This window comes from Jaculus jaculus, chromosome 5 (assembly GCF_020740685.1).
Source record: "Jaculus jaculus isolate mJacJac1 chromosome 5, mJacJac1.mat.Y.cur, whole genome shotgun sequence".
Lineage (NCBI taxonomy): Eukaryota > Metazoa > Chordata > Mammalia > Rodentia > Dipodidae > Jaculus > Jaculus jaculus.
Genome location: NC_059106.1, coordinates 124,928,884 through 124,956,362, shown reverse-complemented (window position 1 = coordinate 124,956,362; position 27,479 = coordinate 124,928,884). Strand labels below are relative to the sequence as shown.

Sequence of the window (27,479 nt, the reverse complement as noted above, 5' to 3'; positions counted from 1 at the left end):
CCCAGATTATTTTTTAAAATACAGATTTAGATGTCAATGAACATGGGCAAAATCCTGGATATTTATGAACTTGGTGGACAATTTACTTAATCCTTATAAATTCTAGGACTCCATCTCTATAAGAATCACAGAGTTGTTAAAAAGATAAAATGTTAAGAACTGTAGAGCTGGAGAGGTGGCAGAGTGGTTAAGGGGCTTACCTGCAAAGCCAAAAGACCCAGGTTCGATTCCCTAGGACCCACATAAGCCAGATGTACAAGGTGATACATGCATTTGGAGTTTGTTCGCAGTGGCTGGAGGCCCTGGCATGCCCATTCTCTGTTTCTATCTGCCTCTTTCTCTGTCTCTCAAATAAATAAAAATTTTAAAATTTAAAAATGGTAAGGACTATAAATGTTTAGTGTACAAAATATACTCGATGAAAATGGTAGTTACCTCTACAACAAATGGAACATAGTCATTTTATCATAAAGTGATACATGTCTAATACCTAAATGACAAAAAAAACCTATCTCCTATTCCAATAGTTCTATTTACTTATACAAAACACTTTCAACTTGTTAATTTTTTTTTTAATTTTGGAAGTATATGAGTATAAAAATACAATATAGGGTTTGGGGATTTAGCTCAGTGGATGAACGAATGCCTAGTAAGTGCAAGGCCCTAGGTTTGATGCTCAACACTGGAAAAAAGAAAATCACAAAAACACAGTCTAGCTGACTACACATGAAGAGGGAAAATGCTCCCCCTATCTCTCAAAAGGAAGAAAGGGAAAAGGTTAAGTCATGCTTATAACCTATGGAACTTTTGAGTGAGTTCTCATTTCTTCTTCTGTATTTTGTATAGTTGGTATATATTTGTTTAAAAAAATAACTTAGGAAGATAGACATTCCTAAGTGGATCTAAAGAACATGCTTAGAAGATTCTTAGAACACTAATAGACAAAAACTTTTGAGAACCATTCTAACCAAAATATGGCGTTTAAGACTTTCAAATTTATTTTTACTATTAAAAAGTATATGCGTTTGTTCCTCCCTCCCCCCCCCCGAGGTAGGATTGTTTCACTCTCGAATTCACTATGTAGTCTCAGGGTAGCCTTGAACTCACAGCAATCGTCCTACCACTGCTTCCTGAGTGCTGGGATTAAAGGCATGTGCCGGGCTGGAGAGATGGCATAGTGGTTAAGCGCTTGCCTATGAAGCCTAAGGACCCCGGTTCGAGGCTCAATCCCCCAGGACCCACGTTAGCCAGATGCACAAGGGGGCACAAACATCTGGAGTTCCTTTGCAGTGCTGGAGGCCCTGGCACGCCCATTCTCTCTCTTTCTGCCCCCCCCCTGTCACTCTAAAATAAGTAAATAAAAATAAAACAAAAAAAAATTTTTTTTTTAAAAAGGCATGTGCCACCACTCCCGGCTTATACGTTTTTCTTATAAGGTCCAAATGCATCTATGGGGCAAACCTAGGGAAATTATTGTCTACTATCAATGAACCATCCACCAAAGGTGCATGCAAAAAAACGGGGGGGTATACTGTGTTGTAGGAAGCCAAGACTGAGGGGTAGGTACAAAATTATGAAAACATTAGAGAAAAGGAGATAATTTCTATAGCTTACAAATAGCCTTGTTAACAGTCAAGATCTAGTTTTAACTCTCCCTGCCTGCATATCTTTTTTTTTTTTTTTTTTTTGAGGTTCTAGGGATGGAATACAGGGTTCTGCACACACCTAGGCAAGTGTTCTACCCCAGCTCCCAAAATTCATCACATTCCAAGATCCATTTATACACACACACACACACACACACACACACACCTAAAAAGTCCCCTTTGAAAATACTTGAGGAGTGTTGGAAAATGTCTCCATATAGCCTTGTCTTTGGTTGATTCAAGCGTAGTTTAAACCCAGTATGTGAAAAGCAAATGGTAAGGAAGCAAGCTGATCCCCAGGGTCAAGAAGGATCAAATGACCTGTCAATTCCCTTCATGGATGCTTTCAATATTCAAGGTTCTGTGTTACACAGGATATAGAAAGATGAGAAAAATCCAGTCGCAGAGATGCAATTTGCAGGGGTGAACTGACAAATGTCTGCAGAGAGGGTTGCTCTTTTCTTTTCCTAAACTGAATACCTGACTGAAAAGGGTAAAATTGCCAGATATGAAAAGGCTAGTTTTAGTTGAAAAAGTTATCCGTTCTTTCCCTCAAAAGACCTTTAGTATAAAAGGAGAAATCAAAGAAATACACATATAAACTACAAGACAGGGCATTATACAGTAAAATGATACTGATTAAAATATGCAGAGATCTGGGCCAGATGGAGAGAAGGCTCAGTGGTTAAAGACACTTGTTTGCAAAGCCTGATGACCTGGATTTGATTCCCAAGTACCCATGTAAAAGCCAGATGCACAAAGAAGTGCATGGATATGGAGTTCGTTTATAGTGGGAAGAGACCTGTGTGTCAATTCTCTCTTTCCCCCCTCCCCTACCATCTTTCATTAACTGTTTGCAATTAAGTGAATAAAAGTATTTTTTCAGGGCTGGAGAGATGGCTTAGCGGTTAAGCGCTTGCCTGTGAAGCCTACGGACCCCGGTTTGAGGCTCGGTTCCCCAGGTCCCACGATAGCCAAATGCACAAGGGTGCGCACGTGTCTGGAGTTCGTTTGCAGTGGCTGGAAGCCCTGGCACGCCCATTCTCTCTCTCCCCCTCTATCTGTCTTTCTCTGTCTGTCTGTCGCTCTCAAATAAATAAATAAAAAATGAACAAAAAAAATTTTTTTTAAGTATTTTTTCATTTATTTTGGGGGAAGCAGACAGAGAGAAAAAGAATGGGTGTGCTAGGGCCTCTAGCCACTGCAAATGAATTCCAGAAGTATGTGCCACCTTGTGCATCTGGCTTACATGACTCCTGGGGAATCAAACCTGGGTCCTTTGACTTTGCAGGCAAACACCTTAACTACTAAGCCATCTCTCCAGCCCAAAAGAATTTTCTCTTTTTTTTAAAACTTTTTATTGACAGCTTCAAATACATCTAGACAATATACCATTACCATAATACCCACCTACCACTCTCCCTTTTCCCACTCCCAAGTCCCCCACTCCAATGAATCCCTTCTTCCTAACTAGTCTCTCTTCTATTTTGATGTCATCATCTTTTCCACCTAGTATCCAGGTCTTGTGTGGGTAGCACCAGTCATTGTGAGGTCATGAAGGCCATGTTCGCTGAGTCTAGAAAACAGTATTTTAAGCAGTCCTTTCCTTCCTTAGGCTCTCATGTTCTTTCCATCTCATCTCCAGTGGTCCCTGAGTTTTTGAGGGTTTGATAGAGATGTCTCTGAAATTACATTGTCATTTCTCAGCACTTTGAGTCTCCCCAATGGTTACTGCCATTCTTAAAAAGAAGTTTCTCTAACCTAAAGTGAGAACAGTATTAATATATGAGTACAAACATAAGTGTTTTTAGAGGGAAGTTTGGTATACATAATACATAAATTGAGCCAGACAAAGTAGTAGTTGACTCTCTAGGGCTTATGATCTCCTAAGCCATAAGCTTTTGATTAGGATTTCAGTACCAGACAGGAACCCCATCCCATGGAGCAGGTCTCAAGTCCTATCAGAGAGCACTGGGTTTCCCCCATAACAGGTGTGTCACCACTGCAACAGCTGGCACATCTAGCCTGGACATCCAGCCACAGATCTTGCAGATCCACTTCTGGTTAAGTCTATTGATGATGACTTTTCTCCCCAAACAGCCTGTGCAGCTCTTTCCAGCACTATGACAGCTAGTCAACAGGGAGATTTCTAGCTTAGCTCCACTTTTATTTCTCAATGACCCTCAGCCTAAGCATATGGCGTCTTTAGTAATAAGTCTTACCATCTGGTTCTGGTGGGCAGGCAAGCTCCTGGACAATATCCTATAGTGTTTTGGGGGACATCAGGGGCTTCCCTGACCAACAACTCGTTGTAAGGTGCCCCATCCCTGGCACTGAAATTTTCTAGTAATGATCTATGGCTTCTTACATTTACTTCTACAAGGCAAACCCCACCAAAAGAGAAATGTGGCACAGAGCATACTAGGTAGCATTCAACAGTGCACTTCTGTGTTTCTGATGTACCATCTGCTTTTAGAATATTTGTTTAGTTGCTCCATAGCTCTTCAGCTGCATTAGTCTCATTAGTGAGAGATATCATTCAATTCTGATATGAGCCCCATGGAACCTCACATGATACTGGTCTAAGCTATAGCTAACATATAGAAGGCCTATCATATTCATTCCCTTAAAATGATAAAGGTTTAACAAATGCTTGTGGATATGGCTATGAAAATTATTTTCCATTTAATAAATTATGTTAGACATATGAACAACTTTGTTCCTTCTAATCACAGATTACAACTTTACCTTTTTGTTTCTCAGTAACACTGGATACTGACAGTATTTATTTGAGCCATGCTAAGTTAATTAGGTGTGTAGCACTTTTCTTCATGGTTGGCTCTAATTTCATTTTGCTTTTCTTGTATTAACAACTTCCATAATTGTAGACAATATCCTATGGTAATTCCTCCCACTCCCCACTTTCCCCTTTGAAACTCTACTCTCTATCGTCCCATCTCCCCCTCTCAGTAAGTCTGTCTTTTATTTTGGCGTCATCATCTTTTCCTTCTATTATGATGGTCTTGTGCAGGTAGTGTCAGGCACTGTGAGGTCATGGATATCCAGGCCATTTTGTATCTGGAGGAGCATGTTGTAAGGAGCCCAACCCTTCCTTTGGCTCTTACATTCTTTCCACCACCTCTTCTGCAATGGACCCTGAACCTTGGAAGGTGTGATAGAGATATTGCAGGGCTGAGCACTCCTCTGTCACTTTTTCTCAGCACCATGGTGCCTTCTGAGTTATCCCAGCCCCAAAATATGTTTTTTTTTTTAAAGATTCATATATCTTATACAGATAAAAGGTGTTTCTTTTGAAACAAGCAAGCACTGGGAAATAGTCAACTGATGACTAAAAACATGAATGATCAGTAACGAGCAGCCTGTCTAAATGATAGCGAAGAGGAAGAGTTAAAAAGAGAAAACTGGCCAGGCATGGTGGCCAGAGGTAGGAGGATCGCCATGAGTTCAAGGCCACCCTGAGACTCCATAGTGAATTCCAGGTCACTCTGGGCTAGAGTGAGACCCTACCTCAAAAAAAAAAAAAAAAAAAGAGAGAAAACTGGGCTGGAGAGATGGTTCAGTGGTTAAGGCACTTGCCTCCAAAGCCTAACAGCCTGACTTCAATTCCCCAGTACCAACCTAAAGCCAGATGCACAAAGTGATGCATGCATCTGGAGTCCATTGGCAGTAGCTACAGGCATGGCCATTTTCTCTATCTCTATCACGAGCTGCAAATAAATAAATAAATAAAATTTTTAGCCCGGCGTGGTGGCATACACCTTTAATCCCAGCACTCAGGAGGCAGAGGTAGGAGGATCGCCATGAATTTGAGGCCAGCCTGAGACTACACAGTGAATTTCAGGTCAGCCTGGACTAAAGTGAAACTCTACCTCAGGAAAAAATTTTTTTTTTCTTAAATATAAACCTGGAGGTGGGGTAGGCTGGGCAGATGCCTTTAATCCCAAACACTCAGGAGGCAGAGGTAAGAGACTAAATAGTGAATTCCAGGTCAGCCTGGACTAGAGTGAGACCCTACCTTGGGGTAGGAAGGGCAAGTAGAGGTAGGGAGTCAAAAAACTCTAAATACATAAATTATGTTATATCTCAGAAGAGGTCCTAGCAGGCCAGGAAGAGAATTCCACAATCATTTAGTAGGAAAGGTAGCCATAAAATGCAAATAGGAGGGCTGGAGAGATGGCTTAGTGAAGCTTAAGGACCCCAGTTCAAGGCTTGATTCCCCAGGACCCATGTTAGCCAGATGCACAAGGGGGCACACGCATCTGGAGTTCATTTGCAGTGGCCGGAGGCCCTGGTGCGCGCATTCTCTCTGTCACTCTCAATAAATAAATAATAATAAGTTTTTAAATGCAAATAGGAGAGATTTTTAGGCAGTGTTGATCACATCAAAATTGTGGTTTTTCACTCTCTAATTCCACAGAGAAAGGTACAGAAATAATTAAAACAAAATGTGCATGGTAGAAAAGTCCTTCAGTTGATTCTAGTATACCCACACCTAGAATGGGAGCCATGGTACAGGAGAATGCCAGAATATAAAGAAAACAGTTTGCCTAATAGTAATGCCAGTCCAAGTAAGCATGAATAGCATTACTTTTCAAAAACACTCAATAAATATGGTCTTGATATCTGCTTGATCATCACTTCACAAGTTGAGATCAATAGTAACAATGGTGAAACACTGCTAACAGACATGGAAAACAAGATCACAAAGCACAGAACACAACTGGGTGGTAAATCTTGGAAGAAAATGAAGGCAGTGAATCCTGTAAACAAAACAGAGACTGAAGAAATAATATGAAGGCAAAAATTTTAGGACTTTCTAAATATATGAGGACTGAAGAAAAGGGAAGTCACTAATGGCAACAAGCCAAATTCTGGAGACATCATTTACCAGGATGAAGGAAAAAGAAAGCATAGATTTATGAAGCAAGAACAATTATAATTCTAATCTTATACATGTTAAAGTATATTATAAGTTAATAAAAATGTCAAATAAGTCATGGCTATAAAGCAGAGAGTGTGGTAGTTACAGAGAATGTGACAGTGTAAATTATGGCACCACAGGCTCAATTGTTTTATTAAAATTGAGTTTGCAACTTTGGCCTTGAGCAGGCAAATTCCTGTTTGAGGGGGCATGTGTCAACAACAAATTTTAAAAAATTAGAACTTTAAGTTTTGGAGAGAAGTTTAACAGCTTTTCCAAAATGACTTTAAATAGTCTGACCAAAAACTGGTGACATTTTTACTGTGTCAGGTACTATTCTAGTATTTTCTATGTATTAGCTTATCTGACACTCATAACAACTTACAAACTTGATCTGAAAAAATGAAAAAACTGAATCACAGAAAACAAGTAGTTACCACAGCCTATAAAGTTGATATCCACCAAAAATTCTAACTGTAGAATCCAAGCTCTTAATCACTACACTATTCTGAGTTACTTTTTTCCATTAAAATGTGATATGATAAAAGATCAAAAAGGACATGATTAAACAAGAATGTGGGTATCAGGTAAAGATCATTTGTCATAGGCCTTTTATGATTTAAAAAACAAAATAAGTCATTAAAAGATAGGAAATGAGCAATTTCTTATAATTACAGAACTTTTCTAGTATTTAAGAAATGCCTTTTTAACCTGGGCATTGTGGGTCACACCTTTAATCCCAGCACTTGAGAGGCAGAGGTAGGATAATCGCCATGAGTTCGAGGCCAACCTGAGACTACATAGTGAATTCTAGGACAGCCTCGTCTAGAACAAGACCCTACTTGAAAAACTTAAAGAAATGCCCTTTTTACCCATATGAGAAAAATCACTGCCCTCCAAAGTTGAATAGCATGGTGCAATCCCAAACCAATACTTACACATGCTATTCCCTGTTTCAATTCCCACCACAATGCCCCACTTCTTGTGGCTAATTCCTTTTCACCTTAATGCCATTTTCTCACTGACTTGAACTATTTCTCCAATAGGTAGATTCTTTGATTACAGGCTCTTAAAGAATCTAGATCTTTCCCTTCATATTACTTAACCTAATTTCAAACAAAAATTTTAGTTGCTTAATCTTCAAATCTATGGGACTGTGGCTTTTAGAAAGAGAAAAACCATTATTACTGTATCCTTAGAAACCAGCACACTTCTTGGAACGTAATAGATCCCCGATTAAATCATTCTTATTTCAGTATTCACAAATGAGTATCTCAGAATTAACTGCTATCATTTATTGAGCAGTACTATGATCCAGAAACCACATCACATGTTTTATAGTTATTATAACATCTATATCACACAGAAATCCTATGAGATATAAATGCTACTACTATATTCAGTGAACAAATATGAAACTAAGACACTGAAAGATAAGTAACTTGACACAAATCACATTAGCTAGTGATAGAAGCAGAAATCAACTACAAGTAGTTTAGCTCTAGAGCCAAAGCTCTTATATACTACTGCATACTAGTGATACAAAATTTTACAATGAGAATTTTATTTATAAAAACTTCGCTTTTTTGGTGGGGGGAATTTGAGGTAGGGTCTCACTCTAGCCCAGGCTGATCTGGAATTCACTATGTCGTCTCAGGGTGGCCTCAAACTCTCAGCGATCCTCTACCTCTGCCTCCCAAGTGCTGGGATTAAAGGCATGTGCCACCAAGCCTGGCTATTTATAAAAACTTCTTAATGAGAACTTTGTGATTATATACTTGCAAATTAACCTGAAAAAATATTTTAAACAGAAAATTTGTACTGCAAATGATGCTTCAATTAGAAAAAAATCATAATAACGATTAGTCAAAGGGTGGAGAGATGGGTCGTTTGCCTGCAAAGCCAAAGGATCCACATAAGCAGATGCACAAGGTGGTGCAGGCATCTGGAGTTCATTTGCAGTAGCAAGAAGCCCTGGCACACCCATATTCTCTCTCTCTCTCTCCCCCCTCAAATAAATAAACAGAAATACTATTTTTAAAAAATTAGTCAAATAAATAAACAGAAATACTATTTTTTAAAAAGTAGTCAAATAAATAAACAGAAATACTATTTTTAAAAAATTAGTCAAATAGTGAACATTTTCCTCTATACATCCACCATACTAATTTATGTACTGCACACAAGTCAACTTCAAACAGCTATAGAAGGAAGAAGCATTTAGACATTTTATTTGCAACCAATGTTATTATTCTTTTAAAGAGCCCTTGCTTAAGGTAATAGAACTAAGAAATACAGCCAAAACAAACATGCCACAAACTTTTAGGTCAGGTCATCAGATTAATGGAATGTTAAAAATATTTTTAATTTTAAAAATATTCTGACTTTATTTCTGCATCTTTTGTAGCCAAAATAAATTCTAGAATAGAAAATTAACAGTAACAACAAAAACAAAAGACTTCTAATCTATAAATGTATTTCCTTCCCCTAACATGCTGTATTCTAATGACCAAGTTAACACCAAAGAGTAAATACACTACATTAGAACATGACATATTGGGCTAGGGATGAAGCTCAATTGGTATAGTGCTTGCCTAGCATGCATGAGGCTCTGGGTTTAATTCCAAGCATCATATAAGACCAGATACAGTGGCTCATGCATAAAATTGCAGCTTTGGGGAGATAAAGGAAGGAGGCTCAGAAGGGCAAGGACATCTAAGAAATATGAAACCAGTTTGGGAAACATATCCAGTTTGGGAAACATATAACGGTGTCAATAAATAAATAAATAAATAAATAAGCCAGGCAAGTCTTAATGGTGTTGGCAGCAAAAAAACACCACACCAAGAACAGCTTGTGGGAGGAAAGGGTTTATTTGGCTTACAGACTCTAGGGGAAGCTCAATGATGAAAGGGGAAAATGATGGCATGAGCAGAAGTCACGTGAACATCACCTCCTGGCAGACAACAGCAGCTGGAGAGTGTGCTAAACACTGACAATAGGAAGCTGACTATAATACCCATAAGCCTGCCTCCAACAAATCACTACCTCCAGGAGGCTCCAATTCCTAAACTGCCACCAGCTGGAGACCTAGCATTCAGAACACATGAGTTTGTAGGGGATACTTGAATCAAACCACCACAAAGTCTGACACATTTGTATTCAAAATCCAATTCTAAGGCTGGAGAGAAGGCTTAGTGGTTAAGGTCCTTGCATGTGAAGACTAAGAACACAGGTTTGACTCCCCAGTACCCACATAAGCCTGATACACAAGGTGGCACATGTATCTGGAGATTGTTTGCTGCAGCTAGAGGCCCTGGCATGCCCCTATTCTCTCTCATAAATAAATAATATTTTAGAAATCCAACTCTAAAGTCTAGTATCGCTTCAATAATTACACTGACTCCTAAGTATGCAGACACTACCTGTGTAAATAATTGTATGACTCTATATATCAATAAGCAGTAACAATAAAAGCAACTAGCACTTAGCACCAAAGCCAGGTTGACTTATTGGTTCACTTAGTCTTCCACAATGATCCTTATATTAAAATAGGCATTACTGTCTCTATTCTACAGGGTTGAATTTGGAGAAGATTTTATCCTCATTATGATCTATGATGTAGAAAATGGCAGACCCTTGAGAATCAGGAAATAGCTAAGCAGTTAAAGCTTTTCCATAAAAAATGGTAGATCTACAATTCATTTACTGTATATTTTCCCTTCCCTCCTTTTCATAGCTGAACTATCAGATAATACTTACTTTCCTCACTACACCATCAAAAAGCTAAAGTTTCACCATCACCTCTGAAAACCATCAAAATATACAGCCAAATAACTTCATTACTTTCAAAGGCAGTCTTTTCCCCAATTCAACTTTAAATGAACCTTTCTAGTCAATTACACTTCAGATAGATGTATCAAGTCCACTGAGCACCACGGCTTGAGTACATAGTATCAATATGCCCTTTCTGATTTCACATATAAACTACATCTGCACAGTAAGTAAAAAGTACAAATAAGCATCTCTTTTCTGAATCTCAGAAGTGAGAAATCAGGCCCTAAGTTTTGAAGAAAAGGAGTCACAGGTTACAGGATCAGAGACTCAGAAGTGGATACTACCTCAGGTGAAGTAGCAAATTTGAACTGTAATTCAAAAACTGTCAGAACTTCCAAGTAACATGGCAAAGTAATAACCACACAAAAGCAGCCGATGGGGGAGGGGCACAGAAAAGAGCAAAATAAACTCTTCTACCAAAAAGTGAAGGTGGACGCAGACAAATACCCAGGTCTCTAGGAAACTAATCTCTCAATACAAGACAGACACTATCTTAGGGTAAAAGAATGGGAAAGGGTATTTCAAGCAAACGGGCCTAAGAAATAAGCAGGGGTTGTTATTCTAATATCTGACAGAATAGACTTAAAACCAACATTAGTGAGGAAAGATAAAGAAGGTCATTTTATACTAAAGGAACACTCCAACAGGAAGACATTACAATCCTAAACATGTATACACCTAACATGGGGGCTCCCAATTTCATCAAACAAACACTAGTTAGACTTAAAGCCACAGATAACACCAAACACAATTGTAGGACTGACTTCAATACACCACTCTCATCAACTGATAGGTCATCCTGGCAAAAAATAAACAGAGACATCTGCATTAAATGATGTCACGGAACAAATGAACCTAACAGGTATCTACAGAACATTCTCAGCAACACATGGAACATTCTCAAAAATAGACCATATATTAGGACACAAAGCAAATCTTAACAAATACAGGAAAACTGAAATAATCCCTTGTACTCTATCTGAATACAATGGGATTAAACTGCAAATCAGCAACAAGAAAAACTTCAGAGCATACAGAAATTCATGGAGACTAAACAGTACACTATTGAGTGATGAATGGGTCATTTGAAGAAATCAAAAAGGAAATTAATAAACTCATAGAATCAAATGATGATGAGAACATAACATACCAAAACTTTTGGACCACAATGAAGGCAGTCCTAAGAGGGAAATTTATAGCTCTAAGTGTCTATATTAAGAAATTAGAGGGCTGGAGAGATGGCTTAGCGGTTAATCGCTTGCCTGTGAAGCCTGAGGACCCCGGTTCGAGGCTCGATTCCCCAGGACCCACGTTAGCCAGATGCACAAGGGGGCGCACACGTCTGGAGTTCGTTTGCAGTGGCTGGAGGCCCTGGCACACCCATTCTCAATCTCACTCTATCTGCCTCTTTCTCTCTCTGTCACTCTCATATAAATAAATAAAAATGAACAAAAAAAATTTTAAAAAAAGAAATTAGAGAATTCATAAGTAAACAATTTGCTGCTTCACTTTAAGGCCTTGGAAAAAAAGAACAAGGCAAACCAAACATCAGTAGATGGAAAGAAATAATAAAGATTAGGGCAGAAATTAATGAAATAGAAACAAAAAGTAATCCAAAGAATCAATGAAACAAAGAGGCGGTCCTTGGAAAAGATAAACAAGATTGGTAAACCCTTAAAAATCTGACCAGAAGAAAGAGAAAAGAGACAAAAAATAATAAAATTAGAGATGAACAAGGCACCATTACAACAGATACCAAAGAAATTCAGAAAATCGTAAGGACATACTTTAATATATATGCTTCTAAGATTGAGAATCTGAAATCAGTGGATGATTTCTTTTTTCTTTTTTTTTTCACAAGAGCACAAACACACTTTTATTTATTGACTTTTCTTAAATACTTGAAGGGTACAGCATCACACATATTCTGTGTCCAATGGCCTTGGCAAGAAGGTTGCTTCAGAATTTGGCTCATACCATGCCACTGTTTCCATGGGCTCGAGTTACCTTTCCCCAGATAACTCTTGTTTTATTACGTTTGCCACCAGGAGTCGCTGTATTGTTTTTTGCTTTGTACACATAAGCACATAAGCACATCTCTTGCACAGGTAGAATTCAGTTTCATGTCGGGCATAAACACCTTCAATTTTAAGAAGCACTGTGTGCTCTCTTTGGATCTGGAGACCCCGCTTATAGCCAGCAAAAATGGCCTTGCACCAGAGCCTCCCAGACATATTTATGCCTTTTAGAAGTTCTGTTCCCAGCAGACCTGCATTGGGGCCAAGATGGCAGAAAAGAGCCTGGATGATTTCTTGATTCATATGACCTACCAAAATTAAATCAAGATGAGATAAGCCATTTAAATGACCTAAACCAAGTACAGAGATCCAAGCAATTATAAAAAGTCTCTCAACTGAGCTGGAAAGATGGCTTAGCAGTTAAGCACTTGCCTGTGAATCCTAAGGACCAAGGTTCAAGGTTCGATTCCTCAGGACCCATGATAGCCAGATGTACAAGGGGGTGCACACATCTGGAGTTAGTCTGTAGTGGCTGGAGGCCCTGACATACCCATTCTCTCTCTCTGCCTTTCTTTCTCTGTCTGTTGCTTTATTTATTTAAATAAATAAATAAAGATAAACAAAAAATATTTTTAAAGTCTCTAACTTAAAAACGTCCAGGCCCAGATGGATTCATTGGTGAATTTTACCAGACTGTTATGGAAGAACTAACACCAATGTTTCTCAAACTTTTCCATAAAATAGAAAAGGAAGGAATTCTACCAAACACTTTCTACAAAGCCAGGATCACCCTGATACCAAAACCAGACAAAGGTAGAAGAAAAAAAGAAAATTACAGGCAAATTTCCCACATGAACATAGATGCAATAACTATGAACAAAATATTGGCAAACAAAATACAAGAATATAACAGAAAGATTATTCACCCAGACCAAATGGGCTTTCTCCCAAAGATGCAAATTGATATATGTAATACACTATATAAATGGGGACTGAAGGACTAAAAAAAATAAAATAAAATAAAAATCACAAGGCCATCTCAATAGATGCAGAAAAGGCATTCAACAAAATTTAACATCCCTTCATGGTAAAAGTCCTACAGAAACTGGGAATAAAAGGAACATATCTCAACATAATAAGAACTATTTATGACAAACCCACAGCCAACATTAATATTAAATGGGGGAAAAACTTGAAGCTTTCCCACTAAATTCAGGAACACGAAAGTAATGTCCACTGTCCCCACTTTTATTTAATATAGTACTGAAAGTCTTAGCTATAGCAAGAGAGACTCATAAAAGTGATACAAATTGGAAAGCAAGAGATCAAAGTATCATTATTTGCAGATGAGATGATTCTATAAAAGACAGGAAATGCAGATCAGAAAACTCAACTTCCCAGTAGACATGAATAAAGGTGTGGGGCAAAACTCACCCTTACAAACTTTGGCTTTGTTACATTATCTGTTTGTTTTAATAGCCACTCTTACATAAATATTCCATACTGGTTTTGACTGAATGTGCATATTGCTCAGTTGAATTTTAGAGTTTGCCTGTATTTTGTTCCATCCAGCCTACTAAAGTACTTGCATAGCAGGCAAACCCAACACCTAGAGCCACATCTGCTGTTGCTCTGGAAGTCATATAAGAGTCACACCTGGCGCCTTAAACTCCTACCCTGAAAATAAACATCAGATTTACACGACTAAAAATAGTGCAGATAATTAGAAAACCCAAACATCACGTTAACCCAAGATGCAAAAATTTTTGCATTATAACACAAAAAAACAAAAAATCAAGACAATATAATTCCACCAAAAATTGTAAATGACCTCCAGTGAGACTGATTTAGATGAAATACCTGACAAACATTTCAAAAGAATGATTATAACTATATTCAAAGAAATCAAGGGAATCAAAGAAGAAAACAAACTCTTGAAAGAGAACACAGGCAACCAACTTAATGAAAAGAGGAGGTCAATACAGACATGAGCAAGAAAACAGAAAAGCTGAAGAAAAACCAAACAGAAATACTACAAATGAAAACACAGTAAGTCAAATAAAACTGTAGAAAGTATCACCAATAGAATGGAACAAGGAGAGAACAAAATATCTAAACTAGAAGACAGGTGGCAGATCTAATAGAGTCCAACAAAGAGAAAGACAAGCTAACAAGAAGGTATGAATGGGAATTTCAAGACATTTGGGACACTATGAAGAGATAAACATAAGAATTCAGGGTATAGTAGAAAGGGAAGAATTTCAATCAAAAGGCATTAATAGATGACTTCAAATCCCCACTCTCATCAATTGACAGGTCAACCCTCAAAAAGTAAATAGAGAAGCATCTGGAATAAACGATATCATACAACAAATGGACATAACAGATATCTATAGAACATTCCATCCAAATGCTATAGAATATATGTTCTTTTCAGTAGTACGTGAAATATTCTTACAAAGCAAATCTTAATAAGTACGGGAAAACTGAAAGAATTCCTTGTCTTCTATACGATCACAATTGGATGAAACTACAAATGTTATTTTCCCTCTTCAGGAAAGCACAGGGCCAATGCCATGTGTTTTCTGAACCTATCTACATGTACATCTAAATTCTGCTTTTCATATGCTTACAACTCTGTTCGAGACCTTTTCTAAGGACCTCAATTTCACTTAAATGAACCTTATAAACTATACAGTGTTTCCACATCAATGTGCGTTTTCTTCTTTCCACATGCTCGGCCTCCCTTACTAGACCCCAATCTCCCTTAAATAAACCCCACAATTTGTGATACCCCCTAAATACATTTAGTAATTGTGGTGGTTTGAATAGATGGCCCCCAATATATTCAGTTGTTTATTGTTTGTAGTTTGCATCTGCTGGCTACCTGGCTGGAGGCAATGTCACTGGATGATCTTAAGGTATGGTGGTGGGTTTCCAATTTCAACCTAAAGATATGCAAAGTGTGCCTAGCTGGAGTTCCTGAAGGGTGCTGTGGCTTTTGGCTTTTAGGCTTGTGCTTCTCTCTGTCTGCTTGGGCCTGAGAAGGCAGGCCAGCTTCTTCTGCCATTATGGAACTTCCCCTGGATCTGTAAGCTTCAATAAATCCCTTCCTCCATAACTGTGCCTGGTCTGAAAGTTCATCTCTGTGAACCTGAAGCTGTCTGCTACAGTAATTCATAATTTACCTTTCTTGAGTCCATCTTGTGTAATTCTTTATTAAAGTTAGGACAGAATCCAAAACATGGAGGCCATAAATTCTGGGGACCCCCTCCTGAATTTCCAAATCCTGCATCACTTTAGTAATAATTCTTAGACTGTATTGAATAAAGAGAGGGCTGGAGAGATGGCTTAGTGGTTAAAGTACTTGCCTGCAAAGCCAAAGGACCCAGGTTCAATTCCCCAGTATCCATGTAAAGCCAGATGCACAAGATGGCATGCCCATTCATTCATTCTCTCATCTTCTCTCTCTCAAATAAATAAAAAAAATACTAAAAAGGAAAAATTGAGTATTCATCCCTCTCTACTTATAGCTGATGTGAAGACAGAGTACAGGCCTCCTGCTCAGGCCTGCCATGCCTTCCGCCACCATACTGAAACATTTTTTCAAAACTGTAAGCTGAAAACAAACCCTTTCCTTCCTTATGCAGCCTCTTGCTAGATATTTTGTTCCTGTAACAACAAAGTAACTGGTATAGATAACAGGTACAAAGAAATGGGGCTACTGCTGTGATAAACATGATTATGTGGTTCATAAGTCTTTTGGAACTGGTTTGTGGGAAGAATGTGGGAGAATCTGGAACTCTGGACTAGAGAAGCTGTATATGCTACAAGCATAGCTTGGTGGGCTATTCCAGTAGAAGTTTGAAAGATCATGAGGACAGACAAATGCAGACAAAACTATTAGGCAGTACAAGAGTCCCAAGATGGAATCAAGATGAAGGGGGAGAACAACAGCAGACTGACTGATACAGCTTCAGATGTTTACAAGGCCTAACCCTTACCCTGATCTAACAATGCTCTCAGCCATGCCTAACCCTTATCCTGATCTAACAATGCACTCAGCCACAGTTTTCCTGCTGAGACAACCTGGCTCCTCTTCTGATGGCAATCCATTCTGATTACCTCCTCAGTTTCGTCCCTACTCTCCCCTGTTAGAAAAATTTCAGTGCCAGGGATGGGATACCTTCCAGTGAGTTGTTGGCCAGGGAGGTCCCCATTATCCCCAAAACATTATAGGCCATTGCCAAGGCTCGCAGTTTCCCATCAGAAATAGATGGTAAGACCCTATTGCTGAAGACTTCACATGTCTAGGCTGCAAAGTCACTGATAAATCAAGCTGGGGCTGAGCTGAAAACCTCCCAGTACACCAGATGACAGAGAGCTTAAAAGAGCTGAATTGCATGCAGCCCTACGAGAAACAGAAGCCATCAGAGGTGAAAACAGTGGACCTATATGCCTTATGTTTGACCAACCAGGCCAAAAGACCGAACAGGTGCCATAGTGGCATGTCCATTATGGGGAAACCATCTGTTCTCTAATTAGACTGGAGGCCTGCTCTACAGGAGAGAATACATGTCTGGTACTGAAAACCTAATCAAAAGCCTATGGTGGGAGAAGTCATGAACATTAGGAGTGTAACACCTGCTCTTGTCTGGCTAAATGCATATATTATGCTCACCTGCCCTGTAAGCACTTTGCCTAACGTTCATAACCATATATTAACACTACCCTTACTTTTGGTTAGACAAGCTTCTCTTGTCAGATGGTGGTGACCACTGGGATGACCCAAAAGGCTAAGAAGTGACAGAGAAGTATTCTGCACTGAAATATCTCTACCATATCTTTCAAGGCTCAGGATCCATTGCGGAAGAGGTGGCAGAAAGAATCTAAGCAGCAAAGGAAGGGTAGGACTGCTTACAATGCAATCTTCCAGATGGAAATTGGCCACAAAATCCATGAACTCGCAGTGCCTAGTACTACCTTCACAAGACTAATGGAGAGAGCAAGGGAATATGCTGGAGAGTGGATCTGTGAAGGGTAAAGTGGGAGAGGGGAGAATATTATGGTTCACTGTAAGCATGGAAGTTGTCAAAAAAGAAAATGCCCAGGGGAAAAAAAAAAAAAAACTATCTAGACTCACACCAGCTATTCTCTCTCCTCCTATGAGACAGGTTGGCAGCTCCGGTATCATAAAACAGCTCTTTTCCTGCCTCAGAGTGGTCATGCATGGTCTTTGGTCATTCACAAACCTTATATCTGGTGCTGAGGCTTGGATAGGAGGCTTCCAGTTGCCTTCTTGGGTGGCCAGAACTCCTATCCTCCAACCAGGCTGCCGAGCTGCCACTGACCCTCTAAAGGCCTTGAACCAGCTGTCAGATGTAGGCTTTCCCACCCAACACAATTCAACTCCATTTATTCTCCTTCCCTCTTCATATTCTCCTAGATAAGTCTCCCTCATGGGTTGACCTGCTTTCAGAGTTACACTCCCCTCCTCATCTAAGCCTTATCAGCATGCCAGGCCACATCCCTTGCCAGTTCCTTGACTGAGTCCCCAGGGCTTGAGAAAGATGCACTCTGGGCACCTCAAGACACTCTCTCACTCACTCATTCTCTCTCTCTCTCTCCCTCTCTCTCCCCCCCCCCCTCTCTCTCTCTCTCTCTCTCTCTCTCTCCCACTGAGGCCTAAGGGGGCACCTTTGTGATCAGTTTGCTGGGTTTGGGAAACATTACTTCCTCCTCCTCCACCTTGCTGAGCTACCAGGTTGCAAATCTGCTGCTGTTCCAGTCTCAGGGGGATGCCAAGGCTGCCACTGGCCTTGGCTCTGAACACCTACCTGCCTTAGGCACGAGTGGCACTGAGCCACTCTGATCTGTGCATCTGTGTATCCCAGTCTCCAACTTGGTCTCCCCAGCTGCCCTGATAGATGTGCCCCTGGCCTGGCCCTTCCCTCCCCTGCCCCCTGCTGTGCTGCTCCCATAGCCTTCCTTCTCTCTCTCTTCCTCCTGATATTTCGTCCAAACTCTATTTAATCTTTTATTACAACACAGCCTGGCCTCAATATAAATTGGACAAAGGGTCCATATGACCTAAAAAGATACTTTTGATATTCAAATTCTTACTCATTTATATAATTCCTGTCACCACTTAGGCAAATGGTCCAAAATTCCCCATATTCAAATATTTTTACTCTACACGCCTGTCCTCTCTGCTCTGCTTGCCCTACTCACTATTTCTTCTACCCAAGGTGAAACTGACCCTATTTAAATAAAACAAAATTAATAAAAAATAACTACAAAACAACTGTTGTTAACTTTAAACTACTACACAAGAATGTGAGATTGAACATTAACCTGAATCTCAGATACTAATGACCAGTGCTAATCTGTGGGAAATGCAGCTTCTGGCTGCACTGGTTTGTGTCTGTAGCAATGCTGTGAGACACAGACTTAAACAATGTGCGCAGTCACGGTGATGAGACTCCATGTGGGACTCTGCCTATGGGAATATGCTGTGTATGGGATGCACAAACACAAGGCTATGATCCATGCTAGATGGCAAACAACAGGATGGTGACAGAGAGGCCCCATGCCACAGCCAGACATACAGGCTCAAAGAACAAGGTGGATCCTAAAGTCTGCCAGGTAAAGGTTAAAACCCAGACACCTAGGGACTGATAGGTTTGCTCCATGTTTAGAGATACATGCTAATAACTGTTTCTACTTCACTGCAATACAAACTATATTTCTTGCAATATGCTGCTTAAGTTCATGGTAAGCTGGATTCTGAAAAATGGGTTGCCACACCCCCCTGCAATTCAGACCCCAAGCACATTTAAAATTATGTCACCCACACCTTGTCTTTAGGCAAACTGGCCTATTGCCTCTGGACGAGGAAATGGAATATGTAAAGCAGCATATAACTTTGGTTCTCTCTTGTCTAAGATCACTAAAGCCTTGTTAGATATAGTCCTCAGAATTAAAATAATTATAACAAACAAACAACCAGCTTTAATGAGGCTTTGTAAGTTAAAATTTTATGATTTAACAATACATGAACAGATAACCTTAGTTTGTTATATTATATATATAGTTCAAAAAGCTAGGTGTGGTGGTGCCCGCCTTTAATCCCAGCACTCGGGAGGCAGAGGTAGGGGGATTGCCGTGAGTTTGAGGCCACCCTGAGACTCCATAGTGAATTCCAGGTCCGCCTGGGCTAGAGTGAGATCCTACCTCGAAAAACCAAATAAATAAATAAATAAATAAATAAATAAATAAATAAATAAATAAATAAAGTTCAGATTTGTCATTACTAATATACCATTTCATTTCCAGGTTTATGATATTATCTCCAGGACAGTTATCAAGTTTTATCTGCATTTACAAAACCATTCTTTTAAAGTGTGACTCACAGGATTATTTAAAAAAAGTCTCAAACCAACAGGTTATAAAGTCTAACATCTCATTCATTGATATTGTTTTGCTCATGGTGACAGTTATAAAAGCTGCTTTCATAAGTTGGTAATGCTTCTATGTTAAAGTTTTAAGTACTAAAAAACGGAGTCTTAAAAAGATTAAGATTTATTTATCAGTTACTGATTTTTCTTTTATAAAACTAATTCTACCAGATAGTCATTGTGTTTATGACTCAGGATTTTTAATTTTTTTTCCATTTCTGTTTATTTATTTGAAAGAGAGAGAATGGGTGTGCCAGGGCCTCCAGCCACTGCAAATGAACTCCAGACACATGTGCCCCTTGGGCATCTGGCTAATGTAGGTCCTGAGAAATCGAGCCTTGAACTGGGGTCCCTAGGCTTCACGGGCAAGCGCTTAACCATTAAGCCATCTCTCCAGCCCATGACTCAGGTTTTATAAAATATATATATAATCTAATTTCATTCATGCTAACTCTTAGGGAGACAAGAATATCCCCACATTCTGATAACTGTATAAACTGTGAGCTTTCTCAATTTTTGAGGAGCTCCATTCACAATTCTTGGGCCAAAATGCTAAAACCTGTTATTTACAAATAATGTAATTTAAACATAAGCTATCAGATATCTGGTCAAAGCTTCATTTAATACTCATGGACAACAAGATTAATGAGGCAATCCCAGCACTCGGGAGGCAGAGGTAGGAGGATCACCATGAGTTCAAGGCCACCCTGACTACATAGTTAATTCCACATCAGCCTGGGCTAAAGTGAGACCCCCACCTTGGAAAAACAAAACAAACAAACAAACAAAAAAAAAAAAAAAACCAGAACAATGAGACATAAAATTGGTTTATTTTAATCAAAGTTGATCAAATTGTTACAGATTTCTCTATAAGGATTAAGTGTGTCTAATCCAGTTGAGACAGAAAGATTTAAGCCACTAAAATGTGCACAGGCACATAGGTATATTTAAAGGTAATTCCAAGATAGATACTAAGGACAGACATCTAGGTTTTAAAACCAGAAGTGCTTGTTTACATCTTGCTACAGAGGTTTTTAAGTATTAAAAAAATCCAAAATTCAACTCTGATGTTAAATTGTCTTACAGACTCAATTAAAAGGTAAAAATTTAGCTGGGTTTAATGCTTATTACAATAACTTAATTTCTGACAGATTGCTTGATTTGAGTTTGTTAATAGAATATAAAATGGTTATAAAAATTACACTGACGAAAGTTTACTGTTAATGACAAACACCATTGTTATTTGTCTCATATTCAAGTTCAGATCCTCCAGTGTTAGGAACAAAACTGATAGCTCTCACCAAGACACTAAAACTAAATGAAAGTCAAAATTATTATTTATATATTTGTTAATAAAAATTGTTTCTAGGACTGTTAACATGTTTTGTCTATACTTACAAATGTTAAATAATATACGTCTCCTATCTTTCAGATACAGTTTGCCATATCATCAGATAACATAAGTTAAATGTTACAACAAAATGTTAAACTTTTTTCTTCTTCTTTTTTTTTTTTTTTTGTTTTGTTTTGTTTTACGAGGTAGGGTCTCACTTTAGCTCAGGCTGATCTGGAATTCTCTATGTAGTCTCAGGGTGACCTCGAACTTACAGTGATCCTCCTACCTCTGCCTCCCAAGTGCTGGCATGTTTTAACTAGATCTGTTTTGTTAAAGACATAAGATACAGACATACTATATATTCCCATTTTTCTCCTCGGTGTGTAACAACCAGATGTAGTAGCCAGAACCAGTGATGACTTTGAGATTAAAAGGGTACCCAACATTTTGGTCCCAGCCCCTCCTGGTCAAAAGGGTTCAAGAGATGACAGGATACTTGTTTATCTAGAGGATCCTAAAGCTCTTGGTAAGTCACCTATCTTTTTGATCAGAGAAGACATGGAGAACCCCCCACCCAAAAATGGATTCAAATCAATATCCAGTCTGCAGAAGGAGGGTCAAAATAGAAGGGGAAACTCTTAATGTTTCCAGGGGAAGGGAAGCCACATGGTCAGCATGGCCTTGACTCATCCCAGCAGATGGCACAGATGCTGAAACGGCCATAGAGCTCCTGCAGACCACTAAAAGTCTCCCCTAAAGAGCCACAACTGACCTTTAAAATTACAATATAAAATTAAACTTTGAGGCTGGAGAGATGGCTTAATGGTTAAGGTGCTTGCCTGTAAAGCCTAAGGACCCAGGGTTGATTCCCCAGTACACACATAAGCCAGATGCAAAGGTGGCGCATGTGTCTGGAGTTTGTTTGCAGTGGCAAGAGACCCTGGCATGCCCATTCTCCCCCCCCCCCACAATATCTCTCTCCCACTCTCTTGAAAAATTAATTAATTAAATTAAACTTTGGCCACCTACTTGGTCTCAAACATTCAATACAAAACCACAGCCAAAAAGGACTATTTCATAGAATTTCATCATCACAGCCCAGACTATAACTTTAGATAGATGTGCTCATTGTGATAAAAACAGGTATAGGCCACACAATTTAGTACAGTTCTAGATCTTCATGATGATCATGCCTGTCATTTCTGGTAATAATTCAGCTAATTTGGGGATACTGTGTATAAACTACAATTTTAACCTTATATCTTCTCTCTACAGTTAACCCATACTCAGATGGTTCTGTGACAATCCACCTCCATCTATCTGGGTCCCATGGATTGTCCTCCAATGCTTGAAATACTAACCCCAGGATAAAGTAGGAGCTATCTAAACCGTAACCCCATCCAAATTTCAACTTTTTCATATTACCTGTCTATAACCCAAACATTTCTTTAGACTCCTGCCCCCACTTAACACAGCTATCCTTATACCTCTACCTCAACAATGTACACACTACTGTCTAGAGACTTTAAAAGAGCTTACCTACCACAACCCCAGAATTTCACTGTCTCACCTCCCTTACCCTGACCACACATGGCATATATAGATGGAAGCTCTTCTACCAGTCCACAGGGATCCCAAATAACAGAATTTGTGATTGTCTCGGATGACCAGATAACAGAGACTGACCTATTGCCTAAGGAAAGTACATCCCAGAAAGCTGAGTTTGTCACAATCTATTTACCAATACTAATAAAAATAACTCTTGCCTCCTCTATATAACAACTACAGGGGTGGCTGAAGGTGAGCTGGGACAAAACCTAACCCCTTATCAACAGCTTTCCACAGAACTAAATAGAGCCATTAAGGGCTCTGTTATGGCCCTTCACCTGTTACAGCAGCAGCTCAACTCACTGGCATCAGTAATCCTTCAGAACCCTCGAGCCTTCAACCTCATCACAGCTTAAAAGCAAGGAACCTGTCTCTTCCTAAATGAAAAATGTTGCTATTTCAGAAAACAATCTGGTAAAGTAGAATTCGAGATTAAAAAAAAAAAAAAAAAGCTCCAAACTCTGGTGAACAGACTCTATCCTGATGCCCCACTGTCTTTGGAACTTTTTGGCCTTGGCTACTACCATTACTTGGACCAATAATAGAGATACTTCTTTTACTATTGATAGCTCCATCTTTGGAAATGCATCTAAAACCAAGTGCATAATCTTACACATCACTGGTTTAACCAACTTCTACTAACCTATCCCTTTTCCAACCTCCTTATCACCCCCATCACCTGCTCTGAGGTCATGACTGAGAGAGATTTTCTACATTAAGTCAGTTGAGATGGAAGATCCACCCTAACTGTAGGTGGCTCCATTCCATGAGCTTGGCTCCAAGACTATATGAAAAGGAAAAGCTAGCTAAGCATTCAGAATTCATCCCTCTGAAGAATTCCTGCAACCATGTCTTCTCCACCATGATGGATTATAACCTGGAATGGTGTTGCAGTCAGATTCGCATTGCTGGCAAAAATCACCAGACCAAGAGCAGCTTGTGGGGAAAAAGGGTTTATTTTGGCTTACAGACTCAAGGAGAAGCTCCATGACGGCAGGGGAAAATGATGGCATGAGCAGGAGGAGAACATCAACTCCTGGCCAACATAAGGTACACAACAGGAACAGAAGAGTATGCCAAACACTGACATAAGGAAACTGGCTGTAACACCCATAAGCCCACCCCCAACAATACACTGCCTCCTGGAGGCTTTAATTTCCAATTGCCATCAGTTGGGGAGACTAGCATTCAGAATACCAAAGTTTATGGGGGATACCTGAATCAAATCACCACATTCTACCTCTGGCCCCATAAGCTGATATCCATGCAAGATATAAAATACAACACACTCAGTACGACTTTAAGAGTCCCCATAGAATTTTATCAATCCTAATGATGTTCAAACATGCCCATAATCCAAGGTCTTTTAACTGAGTCAAAATAGAAAAAAAAAAAAAAATTACAAAAAACTCATAATGGTACAGAATAAACATTCACACTGCAAAAGATAGGATTGGGCATAGTAAAGAAATAGTCAACAAATACAAGATTTGAACAGGATAAATATCAAACTCTGTAGTTCCAAGTCCAGAACCTCTAGTCAAGTCTGATAATTCTAACCAGCAACAAGTCTCTGGAATTCCAACTCCACCCCTCCAGCTAGGCTAATCACAATCCTGGAAAACTTCATCTGGGGCCAGCAGCTCACCTTGGCAGCCATCTTGTGGGCCCAGCATCTCTACTGGGTCTCCACTGTAACCTACGATTCATCCTCACGATTCCATCAGGTCTTCATGCAGGTATCCAGCAAACCTGCTTCACGCTGCCCATGGCCATTTCCAAATCACAAGACTGTGTTGCATATTCAATGACCCTCTCTTTCCTGCATTTCTTTTTTTTTTTTTCTTTTTTTGGTTTTTCGAGGTAGGGTCTCACCCTATCCCAGGCTGACCTGGAATTCACTATGGTGTCTCAGGGTGGCCTCGAACTCACAGCAATGCTCCTACCTCTGCCTCCCAAGTGCTGGGATTAAAGGTGTGCGCCACCACACCCAGCTTCCTTCATTTCTTACACTCCACAATATCATGTAAGGTGGCAATTTGTTAAGCCAAGGGGAAAAAAGCAGACTTTGAAGAACAGGACACTCCTTGGGCATTAGACCCCTTCAAAAAGAGTCTACATTCTTCCTGTTGCCCCAGTGCAGGTTAGCTGGCCAAATCTCACATGGTTGTAATCTCTCAAATAACTGTGTGTGAACAGGCAGCAGTTTAGGCCCAAAGATTTGATTTTTTCCTGTGCCATCTCTCTTGCTCACACCAGTCCATTTCTATGCAATGCAATCCCGTACAACATCTCAGAACATAGCTGTAACAACAAGCCTCTCACACAAACTGCTTCTAGCCCAATCCAAGCAAAGCTCTTTCTCACCATCATAAGCCAAATTTCACAGTCCATAGTTCTCACTGCATTGAGGTTCTTTCATTTCTGACCAGAATAGTCCATCAAGCTGCACTTATAGCACTACAAACCATCTCTTAGACTAAGGTTTCAAATCATTCCACATTGCTCTTAAAATCAGCTCCAAAAGGCCAGAGCCACACTGTCAGGTGTCTAGCAGCAAATGACACCACTCCTCAGTACCAACAGGAGGCATTAATTCCCAAATCTCCAGCATCTGGGAACCTAGCATTCAGAATACCTAAGTTTATGGGGGACACCTGAATCAAACCTCCACAAACTGTAAGCTGAAACAAACCCTTCCTCCTTACAAGTGATTTTTGTCAGGTACTTTGTCCTAGCAACATGAAGGTAATCAGTACAGCTTCATTCCAGGGATGCAAGGATGGTTCAATACATACAAATAGATAAATGTAATATAAAACATAAGCAGACATAAGGAAAAAAAATCCCATGACTATCTTAAAAGATGCACAAAGATATTAAAGTTCATGATAAAAGTCCTGAAGAGACCAGGAACTGAAGGAATATGTTTCAACATAATAAAGTTATATGACAAACCTATAGCCAATATAAATGAGTAATAAGTGGGTAAACTGAAAGCATTTCCTTTAAAATTAGAAACAAGGCAAGATTCCTTGCAAGTATGAATGCCTGAGTCTGGATCCCCAGGCCCCAAGTAAAAACCAAAAGTTGTGGTGGACTTCTGTAATATCAGTACATCTTTGTGGACCTGAGAGCCTGACAAAAAGAGCAGTGAGTAACACAGTTTGCCTCCAACACAGTGGAAGGCAAGGTCCAACACTTAAAATGTTCTCTGACCTTGACATGTGCACTGTGGCATAGGTTCACTGGGACTCACATTATCACACATACATATGCACCCACAAAACAAAACAAATATACAAATGGCCAATGAACATTCTAGTTAGTAATCAGTATCTTTAGCTATCAGAGAAATGCAAATGATTCCCATTTCACCAGACATAAAGTGATGACTATCATCAAAACAACAAATGACAGGGGCTAGAGGGATGGCTTAGTGGTTAAGATGTTTGCCTGAAAAGCAAAAGGACCCAGGTTCAATTGCCCAGGACCCATTTAAACCATATGCACAAGGTGGCACATGTGTCTAGAGTTCATTTGCAGTGGCTGGAGGCCCTGGTGCCCATAACCCCCTCAAATAAAAATTATATATTTTAGGGGCTGGAGAGATGGGTTAGTGGTTAAGGTGCTTGTATACCAAGCCAAAGGACCCAGGTTGAACTCCCCAGTACCCATGTAAGCCAAATACACAAGGGGGTCCACATATCTGGAGGTCATCAGTAATGGCCAGAGGCCCTGGCATGTTTACTCTCTCCCTCCCCCACCCTGCCTATCTCTCTCTCTCTCTCTCTCTCTCAAATAAAGAAAAATAAAGTAGTAAAAATTAACATATTTTAGGAAGGAAGGATGGAAACAAGTAAGTGGTGGGATGGAGAGATGTCTTAGTGGTTAAAGTGTTGGCTTGTGAAGCCTAAGGACACTGGTTCAATTCTCCAGGTCCCACATAAGCCAGATAAACATGGTGGTGCATGCATTTGGAATCTGCAGTGGCTAGAAGACCTAGCATGCCCATTCTCATCCCCATTTTCTCTGTGTGTCCTTCTCCGTCTCAAAAAGAGCAAAAAAAAAAAAAAAAAAAAAAGAGACTAAATATTGGCAAGGATGTGAGAAAAGAGAACCCCTTATACACAGTTGGTGGGAATATAAACTGGTGGAAATGAGGATGGAGGTTTCTCAAAAACCTAAAACCACTCATGAATATAAGTCCAAAGAACTCTAAGTCAACATACCAGAGATACTTGTATTTATGTTTACTGCTGTAATATTTACAACAGCTAAAAACAAAATGGAACAAGGATAGAGGCTTATAAATAAATGAATGGATAGAGATAATGTGGTATATATAACATAGTGGAATTTTATTCAGCAATAAAGAAAAATAAAATCATGACATTTACAGGAAAATGGATGTAACTGGATGGCATTATGTTAAGCAAACTAAGCCACACTCAGGAAGACAATACATATTTTCTCTCATGTGCAGAACCTAGCTTTAAATGATTGTGTGTTTGTGTGTGTTCTGTGTGTGTATGCACACACAAGTCTTGAAACTAGAAAGGAAACATGAGAGGTGGTAGAGATCTTACTGGCAGGAGGACAGAGTAAGAGAAGGCAATGGAAAACATGTGACAT

The 27,479-nt window shown here is 39.4% G+C and overlaps 1 protein-coding gene and 1 pseudogene across 1 annotated transcript in view; both read right to left on the bottom strand.

Annotated features, from left to right (window-relative positions):
• The window catches only part of Rock2 (Rho associated coiled-coil containing protein kinase 2), a 197,540-nt gene that overhangs the window by 89,150 nt on the left and 80,911 nt on the right, over positions 1 to 27,479 (bottom strand). The window lies entirely within an intron of this gene.
• Positions 12,301 to 12,668, bottom strand: LOC101612599 (annotated as a pseudogene).